General features: G+C 45.8%; 1 pseudogene; it reads right to left on the bottom strand.

Annotated features, from left to right (window-relative positions):
* Window positions 1–7,548: 7,548 nt before the first annotated feature.
* On the bottom strand, window positions 7,549–13,335 carry LOC105538513 (annotated as a pseudogene).
* Window positions 13,336–18,336: the final 5,001 nt, after the last annotated feature.

The raw sequence follows: 18,336 nt of genomic DNA, 5'->3' as shown, positions 1-18,336 counted from the left end.
GAGAATGGCGTGAACCCGGGAGGCGGAGCTTGCAGTGAGCTGAGATCCGGCCACTGCACTCCAGCCTGGGTGACAGAGCAAGACTCCGTTTCAAAAAAAGAAAAAAAAAAAGAGTAAAAATTATATATTTGTTCTTCTACTGTTTAAATAATATGGTTAACATTGATAATTACTGGACTCTATATAATTCTGTAACTTCCTTTTTCAGGTTAAAAAAACCCCACCGTTTTCCAGTATTATGCATTCATAGAAGTAGAATTGCTATCTCAAGTGATGTGCATTTTAAACTTAAAAAAAAAAAAAGCTTTATTGAGGTGTAATTTACATACCATAAATTTTCTCATTTTAAGGGTATAATTCATTGACTTTTTGGTAGATTTACGGAGTCATGTAACCACCATCACAGTCCAGATATCTACCATTTCCATGGATATTATCAAATTATCCTTTAGCTGTATTGTACTATTTGATACTCTTAGCAACAGACTGCAAGACTGCCTGTTTGCCAGCATTAGCAAGGATAGGAATATGATCAATCTGAAATCTTTGCCAATGTTAGAAATGAAAAGCAGTCTCATAATTTTATTTGGAATTTCTTTAAGTCTTAATGAGATCACTGCAACGTTTATTTTCTCAGAACTATTTATACGTTAGTGGCATTACAGCTACTTTTATGTTAGGAAAATTAAGACTTTATTAGGAAAATTAGTATATAAATATTTTGCAGTTATTTCCACAGGACAGTCTTTTAGCTTTGTTTCATGCTGTTCAATTTTTTGTATTAAATATGCCAATCTTGTCCATGTGGTTTTTGGGTTCAGTAAGAACTCATTCTAATTCATAATTCACATGAGTCTTCACTTAGCTTTTCCTATGGACATTATTACTTATTTATATCTAAACTTCCAGTCTGCCTATAATTGATTGAGGTGCACAAACTGAGAGAGGGATCTATATCTAGTTTCAATAATGGCTACCTACTTGTTCCTTACCATTAATTGTATAATCCACTCTGCCCCTATTGTATCGAAATGCCTTCTATCATACAATACAAGCATTTCAATCTGTCTGCACTGTTGTGTTGAATACTATTTGAAGGGGAAAATAAACAGAATTGGGAGAGTAGGAATTTGACATGGAATGTTGGGTAAGGTTTAGTCAGTGTGTGATTGTACACTAGTTTGGAGTCAGGGTAGAGAAAGGTCAGAGGGCGCTATGGATCACTACTTGAATACTGACAGAAGTGATGTTGGATAGACAGATGGGAGCCTGGTGCTTCATTCCTCAATGAAAGTGAATGAGGGGGAAGTAACCATGAGAGTGGTACAGGTATTGACAGTTGGAAGATGCCAATTGAGAAATGAATACCAATGAAGTAGGTATTTTAAAAAAACATGAAAGCTGATTTACAGCTCGATGGTTTATTCCCATAAAAAATCTTTGAACAAGAAATTTCACTCCTAGAAGTTTATCCTACAGAAATAAAATCAGGCAAATAGGCAATGTATTTGGATAAAAGCTAAATGCCCAACAATGTGGAATTAGGTCAATAAATTATGGCACATCCAATACTTTAGATGATGTATTTCCCTTTCAGTAGTCTTTTGCTCTATAAAAATGTTTGTGATCACCATGTGTTATTTGAATACTATATACAATGTTAAATTTTGCTTTGGGAACAAGGCGTATATACTTTTGCACAGAAAAAAAACACCTGGAGCAGGGTAAATATGAAAATGTGGTCAATGGTTGTCTTCAGATTATGCATTGTGCTTATTTTTTTCTACTTTTTCTATAACGAGCATGTATTATTTTTGTAATTATAAATGATCAAATAAGGACTATTGCACTTCCAATAAGCAAAAATATTTGTATGCCTCCCTATCATAGATAAATTAAAGTCCTAATTTGACTTGATATTTTTAGACCCTTTTCCCAGTTGAGGTTATTTTTACAACTTTATTTCATGCTTGTTCCCCAGGCCTGGAGATTGAATGTTATGGCTTTGCTTCTTCTTCCCCTCACTTGTGTTGTTTTTCCTTTCTCTCTGCTCTTGCCTAAACCCCACATTTGCCAGGTTAAATCTTTGTCTTCTTTCACAACCCAGCTCAAATCTGACTTCCTCCAAGAAATGCCCTTCTTTCCTCTAAGTCTGAAATTTTCTCCCTTCAGGGAATCCAATTTTTTAACTAAGCTTAGCTTAGTAAACCAAAACATTATTTTACATATGACTTTTCTGGTAAATTCAATTAAGATACTGGCTGGTTCACTTGGACCGTGAGCCCACTTTAGTGAAGTGCCTTATCAATTAAAAAGCATGCTAAAGCTGGCAAGTTACTGTAGGTAGGGAGCTCCTGGAAATGACACAAAAATTCACCTTAAATTCCAGCATGGCACCTCCTCACTCTCTCTTCCTTTCCCTCACCATGTGACACACTGGCTCCCCTTCACCTTCTTCCATGATTGTAAGCTTTCTGAGGCCTTCACCAAAAGCAGATGTCAGCACCATGCTTCCTGTATAGCTACAGAACTATGAGCCAAATAAAACCTCTTTTCTTTATAAATTACCTAGCTTCAATTATTTCTTCATAAATTAGAAATTATTAATTTATTACTCATAAATTATTTCTTCATAAATTATTTATTTACCCAGCTTCAATTATTTCTGTATAAATTACCCAGCTCAATTATTTCTTTATAACAATGTGAGAATGGACTGACACAGGATTACATGCAATGAAGAAAAGGAAATAAGACAATGATCTTGAGCAGGGGTGGAAAGCTAAGGCCGTTGTGTCAAATCTGTCCTGATGGCTGAAATGATTCTTAAAAATTGAAGTTCTATTAAAGTACCTGGAATTTAATTAGGACCTAGTATATTGTACTTACTATTGTCATCATGATTATGGATGTTATTAATTGACGTGCTTTGAAGTCTTCATCATAATTGTGGTTTCATCTATTACTACTTATATAGTGGTAATATACTACTTGGTCTGTTATTTCACTGCTGTTGTTATGAGATGCATAAAAGTTTGACTATATATCTGCCTTATGGATATGTTTTATGAGTATAAACAACCCTCTCATGTTTAGTGGGTGGTTTTAAAATTTATTTTGTCAGAATTTAAAAATGCCACTTTAGCAGTGATTTCTCCAAGAATCCCTGGTACTTTTTTTTTCAATTGTTTTTACTGTGGTAAAACATGCATAACATAAAATTTATCACCTTAACCATTTTAAGTGTATAGTTCATTGGAATTAAATACAATCATAAATACATTCATCAATGGAGACTTGAATTGCTTCCACTGTTTAGATATTGTGAACAAAGCTATGACATGGGCGTACAAATATCTCTTTGAGACTGTGAGACAGTGTTTTTAATTCTTTTGGGTGCATATACTGGAAATGGAAATGCTGGATCATATGGTCATTTTCCTTTTAATTTTTTGATGAACTGCTACACTGTTTTCCACAGTAGCTATACCATTTTACATTCCCACCAATAGTGCACAAAAGTTTTAATTTCTCTACATCCTTGCCAACATTTGTGGTTTTCTGTTTGTTTGATAGTAGCCATCTTACTGGGTCTCCTTGTAATTTTAATTTGCATTTTCCTAATGATTTTGGGCATCTTTTCATGTGCTTATTGGCCATTTGTATATCTTCTTTGGAGAATTGTCTATTTTAGTCCTTCGTCCATTTTGGAATCAGGTTGTTTGTTGTTGTTGCTGAGTTGTATGTATTCTCTATATATTCTTCATATTAATCTCTTATCAGATATGTGATTTACAAATATTTTCTCCCATTCTGTACGTTGCATTTTTACTCTGCTCATAGTGTATTTTGATGCACACATTTTTAAATTTTTATGGGTACCTAGTAGGTATATATATTTATGGGGTATATGAGATATTTTGATAGAGGTATACAATGTGTAATAATCATGTCAGGATAAATGGGGTATCCATCACCTCAAGCATTTATTATTTATTAGTGTTATAAACATTCCAAGTGTACTATTTTAGTTATTTTAAAATGTACAATAAATTATTGTTGACTGTAGTCGCCCTGTTGTGGTACCAAATACTAGAACTTATGCATTCTATCTATCTATGTTTTTGTACCCATTAATCATCCCCACTTTTCCTCCCTGCTCCCCATTACCCTTCCCAGCCTCTGGTAACCATCCTTCTGTTCTTGATCTTCGTGAGTTCAGTTGTTTTTGTTTTTAACCCCCACAAATGAGTAAGAACACATGAAGTCTGTCCTTCTGTGCTTGGTTTATTTCACTTAACATAATTACCTCCAGTTCCATCCATGTTGTTGCAAATGGCAGGATCTCTGAAGCCCAGTTTGTCTATTTTTTCTTTTGTTGTCTGTGCCTTTGGTTTCATGTCCATCAAATAATTGGCAAATCCAATATCATGATGCTTTTACCCTGTTTTCTTCTAAATGTCTTATGGTTTTAGGTCTTACATTTAAGTCTTTGATCCATTTTGAATTAATTTGTGTGTATGATGTTAGGTAAGGTTCCATCTTCATTCTTTCACATAGGATATCCAGTTTTCCCAGCACCATTTGTTGAAAAGAATGTATTTTCCCCAAAGAATAGTCTTTTCTTTTATCTCTGAGTATTTTTATATTTTCCTTGTGATTTCTTCTTTGATCCATCGATTGTTTAAGAATATGTCAATTTTCACAAATTTGTGAATTTTCCAGTTTTACTACTGTTATTAATTTCTAACTTCATCCTGTTGTAATTGGAGAATACTTGGAATGATATCTATCCTTTAAAATCTATTAGGACTAAGTTTGTGGCTTAACGTATAATCTATCCTGGAATATGTCCTATGTGCACTTTAGCAGAATGTGTGTGTTGTTGTTATGTAGCGTGGCCTGTGTATGTCTGTTAGAATTAGTTGGTTTATTGTGTTAAGTCCTCTATTTCCTTATTTCTCTTCTTTCTGGTTGTTCTATCCATTACTGACTGTGGGATATTGAAGTCTCCAACCATTATTGCAGAACTGTCTATTTCTCCCTTCAATTCTGTCAATATCTGCTTCATATATTTTGATGGTCTGTTATTATAATTGTGTATATAATTGTTATATCTTCTTGCTGTATTGAACCATCTGTTTATGTATAATGGCTTTGTCTCTTGAATCCTTTTTTGATTTAAAGTCTATTTTGTATGATATTAGTATAATCACTCCTGCTCTCTTTTGTTTACTATTTGCATACCATGTAGTTTTCCATCCTTTCACTTTCAACCCATTTGTGTCTTTGGATCTAAAATGAGTCTCCTTTAGAAAGTAGACATGTATACACACACACACACACACACATATATATGCACACACATATATTTTATGCATATGCATATATACACATACATATAGTTTTCAACTTTTATTTTAGGTTCAAGGGGTACATGTTCAGGTATTTTGCATGGGTAAATTGTGTGTCACAGGGATTTGATGCACATATAGTTTTGTCACAGAGGTAATCAGCATAACTCGTGATAGGTAGATTTTCAATCATCACCCTGCTCCTACTACCGATCCTCAAATAACCCCAATGTCTATTGTTCCCTTCTTTGTGTCCATGTGTACTCAGTGTTTAGCACCCACATATAAATGACAACACGCAGTATTTGGTTTTCTGTTCCTGTGTTAATTCACTTAGGATAATGGCCTCCAGATCCATCCATGTTGCTGCAAAGGCCATGATCTCATTCTTTTTATAGCTGTGTAGTATTCCATGGTGTAAATGTACCACATTTTCTTTATCCAGTCTACCATTGATGGGCATTTAGGTTGATTCCATGTCTTTGCTATGGTGTATAGTGCTGGAATGAACATATCCATACATGTGTCTTTATGGTAGAACGATTTATATTCCTTTGGGTACATACCCTGTAATGGGATTGCTGCATCAAATGGCAGTTCTATTTTAAGTTCTTTGAGAAATCTTCAGACTGCTTTCCACAGTGGCTGAACTAATTTACATTCCCACCAGCAGCGTATAAACATTCCCTTTACTCTGCATCCTCACCAGTATCTGTTATTTTTTGACTTTTTGACAATAGTCATTCTGACTGGTGCGAGATGGTATCTCATTATGGTTTTAATTTGCACTTCCCTAATGATTAGTAATATTGAACATTTTTTCATATGTTTGTTGGCTGCTCGTATGTCTTATTTTGAGAAATGTCTGTTTGTGTCCTTTGCCCATTTTTAACAAGGTTGTTTGGTTTTTGCTTGTTGATTTAAGTTCCTTATAGATTCTGGATATTGGATCTTTGTCAGATACACAGTTTGCAAATATTTTTTCCCACTATATACATTGTCTGTTTACTCTGTTGATAGTAGAAAGAATATATTTGGATCATGTGTTTTTATCCATTCTGCTAATCTCTGCCTTTTGATTGGACAGTATAATCAACTTACATTTCAAGTAAATAAGAATAAGGAAGGACTTCTGATATTTTGGCACTCGTTTTTAATATTCTTTATAGTTTTGGGGGGCTCATTGCTTGCGTTACTGTCTTCTTTTGTGTTGATTCTTTTGTAGTGAGCAGTTTATTCTTTTCTCATTTCCTTTTGTGCATATTGTAGTTATTTTCTTCATGCTTACCATGGGGATTACATTTAACATCCTAAAGTTATAACACTCTAATTTGAATTTATACCAGTTTAACCTCAATAACATATTAAAACTCTGTTTATTTACAACTCGGTTTTCACTCCTTTCAGTTGTTGACATCACAGGCTTACATCCTTACACAATGTATTCCCAAGAACATAAACGAATAATTCTTTTAAATTCATTCATCTCTTAAAGTTATGTAGGAAACAAAGTGTGGAGTTACAAATCAAAGTTACAATAATACAATTTTTTAGACTAATAATTTTTAAAATGTGTTAATCTCTTAAGCCATGCACAATTCAAAAAGTAGAGTTACAAATTGTTGTTATAATAATGCTATCTTTTATAATTGCCCATGTATTTATTGAGACTTTTTTTTTTTTAAGAAAAAGAGGTCTTCTTGTTACAGAAAACAGTTCTGAGCAGTTAACATTGTAAAAAGGTGTAAAAATACAGAGTAGGGGCTCTGAGTTCTCTGAGGAATTTCCTGACACACACTCTGAACTAAGGCTGAGAGATCTCTGGAAGCCTGGGCCTCTGACCCCTGCCCTGGGCCTGATCCCCTTCCTCTTTCCCACGAACCCATGCTCCAGGGCTGACCAGAGACAAGGGCTCTCTCCAACCCTGGCTCAACCTCTCAAAGAAGACCTTGTACAATCTACAGTGGCTCATCCTGGAAGAGGGGGGCTGGACAGAGGTGGGGTCCGCAGGCGATGCCGGGAAGCCTCTCCAGGCCTGGAGCTGGAGTACCTCTCCTCAGCACTGCCAGTGGGGCTCCTCCTCATTCCACCTCAGCTTGAGGCCCCCAAGGGACCGGGCTCTGGGTGGGGTGTCCAAGAGGAGGGCCCTCCCCTGTCCTGGGCACAGGGCCGTTCTCCAGATGCCAGCAGGGGCTTATTTCTCTGGGGGGCCTGAGGATGGGGAGAAGGGTGCTGAGCTCCTTGGAAGCTCCTGCTGCAACTTTTGGTCCCTTCAGTGTGGATACCTGATCCTCCAGCTCGCGCACCCTCTGGTGGTGGGCCCGCTCCCATGCCTCTAGGGTGCCTTCAGCCTGGGCACTGCACAGGCGCTCCACCTCCTACTGCAGCTCCAGCTGCTAATGCTGCGCGTCCACCTCCAGCTGGGCTGGGCTGTGGCTCTGCTCCAGCGCCACCACCTGCGCCTCCAGCTGCTAGATCTGCCTCTGGCCCTCGGCCAGCTCCAGGTCAGCCCCCATGAGGGTCCGGTTAGGGCGACCCTTCTCTGCGCTCAGCGGCACTGTGTCCTTATGGCTGCGAAGCTTCTCTCGCTCCACCTTGTCCAGTACCCTTCTGAGGGCCACGAGCTCCTTCTCCAGCCGCAGGGCTGAGCGCTCCACCTCCCGCTTCTCGGCTTCCAGCTGATCCAGGGCGTGCTGCAGGCTGCCCAGGCGTTCCTGCAGCAGCCTCTGATCGTCCTGCAGCAGCCTCTGATCGTCCTGCAGCTTCTGGACCGTATGCAGGGCTGCAGCCTGGCCCTCCTGCCGCTGGGGCAGCACCTCCCGAAGCTGTTGTAGCTGGCCCTCGGCCTCTGCCCGCTGCAGCTCCAGGTCAGCCACCTCGCCTGGCAACGTCTGCACCCGCTCGCCAAGGGAGCTGCTCTGCTTCCCTGCCTCAGACAACGTCTGCCCGGCAGCGTCCAGCCATTCCAGGAGCACTTGGCGGTCAGGTTCACAGGTGGTCAGAGCCTTCTGTAGATGCAGGTTCTTGTCCTGGGTGCGGTTGAGGCTGGCACTGCTCTAGGCCAGGGCCTCTGCCAGGCCTCGCATCTTGACCCGCAGGAGCCCCTCCCTTTCCTCCACCTTGGCCAGGGCCCCATTCAACCACTCCACTTTCAGCTGCAGGGTCCCTGCCTTCACCTCACTGTCTGCCACCTGTCTCTGCAGAGAGTCCATCTGATTCTGGAGGGCCTGGGCCCGGGCCTCGCGGTCGCTCAGGCCCAGGTGGCTGCGCTACGGCTCCCCCTCAAGCGAGGGCCGCTGCAGTTCCAGCTTGATGGTGCGGCTCTCGGAGGCGTCCAGCATCTCCTCCAGGCACCGCTTGTCGCCCTTCAGCTTTCTCTCGTTGGCCTTCATCTTGCTAATCTTCTCCTGACTGGCCCAGAGCTCGCTCTCTGTGGCCTGCAGGCTTCTCTCCAGTGTGGCCATCTGGTCCAGCGTGGGCCGGCGCTCCGACTCACTGCGCCGCACGCTCTCCTCCTGCAGCGCCAGCTCCGCCTGGACCCCGCTCAGCCGCCCATCCACACTGCGCAGGGCTTCCTCACTCTCAGCCACCGCCTTCTGCAGTTGCCTGGCCCTCGAGGTTGTGGTGTCCCTCTCGGCCTCCATCTCGGCCAGTTGGCGATTCAGGGCACTCTGGGTCCGAAGTTCGTCCTGTTCTCTCAGGATGCTCCGCAGCTCCTGCAGGAATTCCCGGAAGGCCCCGCGCACTGCCTCTGGGTCCGGGTCTGGAGGAGCCGGGGAGGTGGCAGGTCCTGGAAATGGTGGCTGGGACCCAGGGCTGCATTCTAAGGTGCTGGGGCGGCTGAGCCTTTCCCCGCTTCCTCCGGCGGGCGCATCCCGGGTAGGGGAGCCCGGCACCGGTGGCGGGGCTGGCCTGGGCTGGGCTGGGCTGGGCTGGGCGCGCAACCGAGGGCGAGGCCGCGGCAAAGAGGGGAGCGCAGGCCGCCTAGCTGGGCCTCCACTGCGCACCGCTGCACCCCCACTCGTGCCTGGCCCACGGCCGCACTCAGCCGCAGACCCAGCTCCGCAGCCTCGGCCTGCGCCGCCTCCAGCTTGAGCTCCAGGCCACGGGCGTGGTCCAGCTGCTGGTTTTCGGTGCCGCGCACCTCCTCCAGGGAGCCCAGCAGGCCTCGCTCGCGGAGCCGGAGCTCGCCTTCTTGTTCCGGCAGCTTCCGCTGGGCTACCTGGAGCTCCTGCCGCGTCGCCTCCAGGCTGGTCTCGCCCTTCAGCAGCCTCTGCCGGAGGCCCAGGGTCTCCCGCCGGCTCTCCTTCTCTGCCCGCTAGCCCAGCGCCAGGCGGCCCTGCAGCTCTGCCAGCTCGCGGCCCACCCTGGTATTCTCACTGTCCAGCATCTTCATGTGACGCCAGAGTTCCTGTAGCTCCCTCCAAGCCTCCAGCCGTGAGCACTCCACCTCCTGCAGCCCAGTCTGAAGCTCACCGTCCTCCTTGCCTATGGCTGCCTGTGCCTCCTCTAGGAGTGCCAGCTTCTGCTCCTTGTCCTCATCGGTAAACTTCAGGTTGATGCACTCGCTCTCTACCTTCTTCCCAGCGGCCCGCAGTGCCTCACGTTCCTTGGCGCCCTCGCCCAGACTGCGCCACAGCTTGTCCGCCTCCTGGCGCTGCACCTTAAGGCCCTCCTGGCCCTCACGCAGCTTGCGCTGGGCCTCCAGCAGCTCCCGCTGAAACTGGTGGCCAGGCTGTGCCTTGTACCCATCAACTTCTCTGACAACTTCTCTGACGGAGTCTTTTCAGACCCCTTCAGAGACAAGGCCTGCTGCTTCTTGCCCTGGGCCAAGAGGAGGCCCTCCTCGCGCTCCTGCTGCAGGGCAGCGATCTCCTTGCTCAGCCCTTCCTTCTCGATCTCCAGCTGGGCCAGCAGCTCCTCCTGCTCACGCTGCTGCTGACTCTGCAGCTGGGCCCTCTCGGCTTCCAGCTCCCGTCATGCTGCCTCCTTTTCGGGCTGGACTCCCTGCAAGTCCTCCTCCTGGGCTGCCCACTGCTCCCGCAGAGAGGCCTGGGCATCCCGCTCAGCCTGCACCAGCTTCTGAGCCATCAGCTCCTTGTCTAGGCTGGCTTTCTGCTGTGTAGCTATTATTTGCTGCCGCAGCCCCGCCAGCTCCCCAGTCAGGGTCTCCTTGGCCAACAGCAGGACCTGCCCATCGGCTTCCAGCCTGATCCCGACGGGCCTCGAGCTGAGCCAGGTGCTATTGCACTTCAAACAGGCTGCCCCCAGGGCTTCCTTCTCCAAGCGCAGGCGTGTTGCCTCCTCTGACAGGGTGATGCCTTCATGTTCTGCTGCAGCCAGCTGCATAGCCAGGCCAGTGCGCCCCTTGGCTAGCGCCTCCTTCTCCTGGGCCACTCGCTCCGGAGCCTTTACCTGCCACTGTGGCTCCCACCGTGCCTGCTCCAGCTCCTGCTCCAGCCCGCTCAGCTGCTGGGAGAGCTGAGCTAGCTGCTCCTGCAGCCGGCTGAGCTCATGAAGCAGCGTGGGGAGCTGCTGCTCCAGCGCCTCCTGGAGGTCCTCTGCCACTCCAGCCCTCCAGGCCCTCCAGAGCCCTGCAGCGCCACCTCCTGCTCCAGCCGCAGCTCCTCCAGCCGCTCCTGCTGTTCCCGCGCCACAGTGGCTTCCTGCTCCGCTTGCCTCAGCCGGGCCTGCAGGGCTGCCTTTTCTTCTTCCAGCTGGGCGACAAGGAGGTTCAGATCCAGCCTGTCCTGAGACAGGCTCTCGTTGAGGGCACTCAGCTTGGACAGGGAGTCCTGCAGGGATGCCTCCTCTGCCTTCAGCCTGGTCATGGACAGCTCGAGTTCCACCCGGCCAGCCTCAACCTTGGTCAGCGCCTCCGCCACCTGAGCCTTCTGGGCCTGCAGCATGTCCCGCTGCAGTGTGGGGCAGCTCAGCGCCTCCCTCACCTCCACCAGCTCCTTTGCCAGGCCTGAGCGCTTGCCTTCCAGCTGCTCTAGCTGTTTATGGCTGCGCTCAAGCTCCTGAGGCACCTATGCACCATCCTGCACCGCATCCTCTTGCTCTTCCTCAGTCGGTCCCGATGGCGCTGCAGCTCCTCCTGGGCAGCCTGCAACTTCTCTCGCTCCTTCAGAAGCTCCTTGGCCTGTTGCTGGGCCACCTGCAGACTGTGGGCCAGGTTGCTCTTCTCCCTGCTCAGCAGCTCATTGTCGTTCAGCAGCCGCTGTACCGCGCGCTGGGCGTCCTCATGGGCCTGCATGGCGCCATCGGTCTTGTCCCGCTGGTGCTGGAGCTGTTCCTCTAGGGCCCGCCGCTCAACCTCGCTGTCACTAAGCTGCTTCCACAGGGTGCCCAGAAGGTCCTGGTTTGCCTCATAGTGCCCACGCGTGTCCTGGACCTGCAGCTGGCGCTTGTGTAGGGCAGAGTGGATCAGGGCGAGCCTGGAGGAGTTTGAGCTAGCCACGGACCTGCCTCGGTGGGGCGAAGGGCTGCTACCCGGCCAGGAGCGCTGTGGTGGGGACGGGATCCTCTGGTCCCAGAGCTCCGCAGGCTGCCTTCGGATGCGTCCGTGGTGTGCTTGGAGCAGCTCAGCTGGACGCCATCTCAGTGTCCAACAGGACGGCCAATGCGAGGTCCCTCAGGGTGTGCTGCAGCCCTTCTCCATCCTCTGTCTCCAGGGCCTACTGCTCCTGTAGCCACAGGGATTCCAGGGCCTCAGGCTTGCCGAGAGCCTTGTTGATCTAATCCTACTCCAGATTCTGCTTCTGAAGACGCTCCACTGCCAGGGCCAGCTTTGTCACTCTGGCACTGAGGTCGGCCTTGTCCAGGTCACTTTGCATCTGCTGCTGGGCCAGGTCCTTCTTGCGGAGCACCTTGTCCCGCAGCTGCTCCTCCAGCTGGACCTGCAGCAGGACTTGCTTCTCCAGGGCCGCTTCAGCCCTGCTCTCTGCCAGCCGCAGGCCCGTGCTCTGTACCAGGCCCCCCTCCTGGACAGCGCATGATTTCCAGGCCAGCTCCCCTCCCAGCTACGGCAGGTCCCTCACGGTGGACATCTTCACCTCGCTGACCAGCCACCCGACCCCCACCTGCCTCCAGAGGAGTAGCAGACGACTGTACTCATTGCTGAAGTAGGCGTTGAAGGACTCCTCCTTGAGCCTCCATGCCGCCTCCCGCTGCTCCAGCTCCTTGCGTCTGTGTGTCCAATCGCTGGTCACCTTTCGTATGTCCTCACTCAGAGCCTGGCTGGCTGAGCCTGCCTGGTCCAGCTGCTCTCAGAGCATGCTATTCACCTGGACCAGGCTGGCACTCTTCTGCTGCTCCTCCTCCAGCCGGATGACGGCGCTCTCCAGGTCTTGGCTGTGCTCTGTGTCCCTCAGTCGCTGCTGCTCAGGCTCTCCCGATCTCTCCAGCAGCTGCTGCTCCAGCTCCGAGCACCTCTTCTTGTACTGGAGAATCTTGGCCTGCAGCTGCTGCATAAGCTGGGCCTGCCGCTGTTGGCCCTCCTGGTAGGCCAGCAGCTTGCGGCCAGGAGGAGGCCTGCTCCTCCTGCAGCTGCCTCCACAGCTCCACACTCTGCTGTAGCAGCCCCCTGGGCTCCTGCATCTCCAGCTCTCCAGACTCCAGACGCACAGGCTGCTCCAGCGCATTGTACTTAATGGTGAGCTCATCACGCTTGGCGTGGCTCTGGGCCAGCAAGTCCTCCACGCGCGATTAGCTCCTGCTGCTGCAACTGGTTCTTCTCCTGCAGTGAGAGCAGCAGTGCCATCTCTGTGGCCCACAGTGGGACTAGGCGCTCAGGCCGGGAGAGGTTGCAGGTGACAATCTCCCTGATGCGGACAGGTAGGATGATGGTCTGAGGGTCCTGGGCCAGGTCCCGTGCGCCCAAGCCCTTCTCCTGGCCCAGGACGCTTCTCTCCAGTGTCTGGATAACCGTCTCCAGCGTCAGCTGGGCCTCTTGTGCTCTCTACAGCCCCAAACTCATGGTGGGGTGTCTGTGGGCATCCCTTCAGCTCCCTTCTGCAGGACCCCAAGACTAGCTCAGTCAGCACACCCCACAGTCAGGCTGCTGTGCTGAGCACCAGGCAGATGAAGCTTAAATCCCGCCGCGCCACATGTGACCACAGCCGTGGGAGGAGCGGGATGGGGGTTGAGAGGGGAGGGGATGGGAAAGGACAGGAGAGGAGGGAAGCAGAGGCAGGGGGGATCTGAGAGAAGAGGAAGGATGAAGGAGAAGGGAGGAGAAGGGAGAGAAAGGGAAGGAAAAGAGAAGAGGGAATATGGGAGGAAAGAAGGGGGGAATCTTTATTTCTTCATACAGCTTTGAGTTCCTATCTATTATCCTTTCATTTCACCTTGCAGTACTCTCTTGAGCAGTTCTTGCAGGACAGGTGTAGTGGTAACAAACTCCATTAGCTTTTGTTTATCTGGAAATATCTTAATTTCTCCCTCACATTTGAGGAACAGTTTTGCCAGATATAGCATTCTTAGTCAACATATTTTTAGCATGCTGAATATATCAGCCCACAGCCTTCTGTCATCTAATGTTTCTGAAGATAAAATTGCTAACAGTTTCATTGAGGATCACTTATATATGATGAGTCATTTTTCTCTTGATGCTTTCAAGATTTTTCTCTTTGTCTTTGTCTATTGAAAGTTTCATTATAAGGTGCCTTGGTTTTGGGGCATCTTTCAGTTCATCTTACTTGGCATTCATTGAGATTCTTGGAGGTTTATATTCATGTCTTTCATAAAATTTGTTAAGTTTTTGGTCATTATTTTTTCAGACATTTCCTTTGCCCCTTTCTCTCTCTCTTTCCCTTTTGGGACTTCCCCAATGCATATGTTGATGGGCTTGGTGGTATCCACAAGTCCCTTAGGCTCTGTTCATCTTTTCTTCAATCTTTTATCTACCTGTTCCTTAGACTTGATAATTTCCATTGTCCTATTTTCGAGGTTGCTGATTCTTTCTTTTGCCATGCTCAAGTCTGCCTTTAAACCCCTCTTCTGATTTTTTAATTTCAGCTTTTGTACTTTTTGGCTCCACAGTTTATTTTTGGTTTCTTTCTTAGGCTTTCTATCTCTTTCTTGATATTTCCATTTTGTTCATGCATCACTTTCTTGATTTTCTCCACATCTTCCTTTAGTTCTTGAGCATTTTTAAGAGAGTTGTTTTACAGTCTTTGTCTAGTAGATCTGCTGTCATATATACTAGATCAGGGACTGTTTCTGTTGATTGATTTAATTTTTTTTCCTTTGAATGTGCCATACTTTCGTGTTTCTTTGTATGCCTTGTGATTTTTTGTTGAAAATTAGACATTTGAATCTAATAATGTGAGAATTTTGGAAACCAGATTCTTCCCCTTCCTTGGTGTTTGCTGATTTTGTTATTGTTTTTATTTATTGTGTTTCTTTTTATTGCTGTAGGTTTTTTCTTTGCCAAAGATTAGCCTGGGGTGTAAACTTAAGATCTTCTCAGGTGTTTTCTGAGCCTGCAGCTTTCCCTGTGCATGTGCAGTCACTTTCTGATTTCCCCCATATGTGCAGTTGTTTTTGAACATCCTAGTCTTTAATCTCTGGCTTCCAAAAGGAGAAAAGGGTAAAATGAAGGAGGGAAAAGGAAGAGTGGTGCTAACCCTTTAAATCTTGGGAAGTTGCTTCAGCCAGAGCGGGAGGGACTTGCAACAATGAAGAGAGGTGCAACAATAATGGTCACCCGCCTCTTTGTCTGCAAGTCTGTGATCAGGAGGAGCAATCAGCTATCTGAGTACAGATGTGCAATATTGGGAGGGCAAGTTCCTTTTTGCCCACCCTTGCTCATGTAAGCTATGTGGAAACTGTTCCATTAACATGTGCACTGTGCTTGCCACAGGGCTGGGGCTGCTGGATGTATAGTTGCTAGTGGACCAAGAACACACTTTACCTCCAAACTTTCCCATGGAAATTGCAAGTCTTCAATATACTGAAGAGTTCCAAAATAGCTATATCAGGGTCTGTCAGTGCAATTTTTATCTCAATGGGGAGACTGATTCCTACTCCACCACCTTCCCAGGATCTTCCTAACCTTAAATTTTAAACATGCACACTAAAAATTATATTTTTTCGAGTTATTCAGCAGCTCAATTCTCTTCCTGACAAAACAAAAGCCTTACCCATGTTATCTTCCCCCAGCACTCTATCTCCACAATTCTCATGTTATTGTTTTGAATTTTAGTATAAGCTTGTTATGAGTGCACAGAAAACTTTTCTCCTCCCCTTCTCCATACATTTCCTTCTACCCATCCCTCTTTTTATAAGTGTGAGTACACACTGAGAGTACAGACTCAGGAGAAAAACTATATGGGTACAAATCTTTGCTCCTCCAGGTGTGTGACCTTGGGCAAGTTTCTTCACTGCTCTGAGCCCAAGTTTCCTCATGTTTATAAAGAATGATAATGTAAGTTTCTGTTTTAGGGTCATGGCATTACATTATTTAGTACATGTAATGTGCTTAGAGCAGTACCTGACACAAAGTAAGTTCTCAATAAATATGTTATTTTTTTTCTCCTTCCTTGTTTGCTTAACCATCAATGTATGTTGATATTTTTAAACCCCTTTTAATTACCATTTACTTGCTATTATTTCTTGACTTCCATTCCTTCCTTGTGGGTTTCTCGTTCTTATTGCTAACATACATTTTTTCAGTAATTGTTTCAGCAAGAGTTGATGGATAGTAAAATGTCCAAGTTCTTCTATGTGTCCGAAGGTGTTCATTTCACATTTTTTCATAAGTTCTAGGCTTATGGATTTCTTGTCATGCTTTGAAGACATTGTGACACATGGAAAATCGAGACTAAGTAACCATCCCAATCCCCTAATGTACCTTCCTGGACTTCACAGTCAGAAAAGTCCAAATCTGTATTTCTCAGATTACCCTGTAGTAGGAGGTTCTGAATATGAATGATATCCCACCAGTTAGGTACTCTTGGGTGAGACTGAAATGATGGATGGGAAGCAGCAGCCACCTTCCTGCTTCTTTGGGTCTTTCTGCTTGTGAACACAGTCTTGCAGACTTTATGTTTTCCTGCTTCAGTGTTCCTTTGTGTTGTAACTAGCTTCATGGTGTCAAAGGGTGGTTGTGATATGACAGCAGATTTCTGATCTCTGAATCACAGCTACAGGAATGTCTTCTTGAAGTTAATAGCTTCAGTGTTGGGCTCCCAATTTCCTACCATCTGAATTGAGTACAAGTGTTACCTACCTTAATGAGCCAGTTCTGCTGTGGTACCCTGGGAGTGTTTTTAGAGGCCCAACCTACCTTTCTCTCTTTCGGCCTTGAAATAATTTTGTAAGGACCTGGTCCATGGTTCAATTGAACTTCTGTTTAAAACAGCTACAGTGAGTTCTGTTTCCTGCAACTGAACCCTTACTGATGCATTGTCTTTTGGCACCCACTGTTGTGGATGATGCTTGCTTTTCTTTTTATGGATAATGTGTCTTTCCTCTCTAGTGACTTTTAGGATATTTCCTTTGTCTTCAGTGTTGTTTAATTTAACTGAAGGGGCCCAGCGGTATATTTTGTGTATATACATATCCTACTCACCACTTGAGGTTTTGTTTTTGTTTGTTTGTTTTTTTGGCATATTGGTACAAATCCAGACCCTGCACTGAGCACAGTGAAGAATTAGGAATTGAGAGTCTAGATGTTTCACTTCATTTCAAACCATGGTTTAAGCAGGGGACTCACTTTCAGGAGAGACCTGAGGTGGATAGATCAAGATATTCTAGTTTTCATTCATGATGGAAACATTTTCCTACCACCTAGACCCATACAGAACACCTAGTTCTCGCTCCCTATCACATGCAGTACCTGCCCACAGTTTAGCTCTCTTTCCTAGCTTCTCAGACCTGTTTCCCTTGCTAGCTTCCAAGGGCTATGAAGCTTCATTTACTGCTCTGCATTCCTTCTGCTTCTGGGTCTTAGAGGTTTCTTGTTACACTTTTGAGAATGGCTACTATTTTAAAAATATTTTTTAAATATGCTATCCATCATTATGGTGTGTTTGGAAAAGAAGGTGGGGAAGCAGTGGATTAGGGTGGTGTTCTTTCAAGTTAGTTCAAACTGACATCCTCACCTGAAGTTGCTACCCATCACTGAATGATAAAAGGCATATCTCGTTTCCTTTTTTTAAAAAAAAAAAATTACTGTCTATAGTTGAAAACAGAAGGACAACTAAGCAACAGGCCTATGAAAATATTTAATCCTCTATGTATTCAAAGGAATACAAAATAAAAGATCAAAATAAACTATTTTAACCTATCAAACTGAGAGACTGACAAACCCGTTGTGAGACTCAGGGATAGGTAAAGTAGAGTAGAAGGAAAAGTAGAGTAGAAGGAAAGGATCAAGTTCTCTCTCCTAGGAAAAAGAGTTAGCTCTAGCCTTAAAATAGAGATGGTCAAGAAGGAAATATGCATTTATAGCCATACCACCCTGAATGTGCCCAATCTCGTCTGATCTTGGAAGCCAAGCAGGGTTGGGGCTGGTTAGTGCTTGGAGGGGAAACTGCCAGGAATACCAGGTGCTATAGGTTTTTTTTTTTTTTTTAAGGGAAACATTTTAAAAAAGTGATGGGTTAAATATTATATTGATCTTGAAGGAAGGGAAATACACCCAGTTTGAGGCAATGAAAGGTAGTAATAAGTTTTTTAATCTATTGAATCAGAATCGCCACCATTGTCTCAAAAAACTCTCATCCTGACTGGAGTGAGTAGTGTAACTTGGTATCCCAACTCTGGAGAGTATCAAAAGCCCTAAGCCATGCATACCCTTTGGTGTACTTTCTAGGAATATGTATCAAGGAATTGATCATGACTGTGTCACAGCATTTATCCACAACGACATCTGTCACTGTATCACTTATAAAAACAAGGAAAAACAACAATAAAAAGCAAACCAACCCCCACCAAAATAAATGACAACAAAGAAAAACAACCAAAGGGCACT

The sequence above is a fragment of the Mandrillus leucophaeus genome, unplaced genomic scaffold (genome assembly GCF_000951045.1).
Source record: "Mandrillus leucophaeus isolate KB7577 unplaced genomic scaffold, Mleu.le_1.0 Scaffold1032, whole genome shotgun sequence".
Lineage (NCBI taxonomy): Eukaryota > Metazoa > Chordata > Mammalia > Primates > Cercopithecidae > Mandrillus > Mandrillus leucophaeus.
Note: the sequence above shows the minus strand (reverse complement) of the source record. Positions and strands in the feature narration are given on the sequence as shown.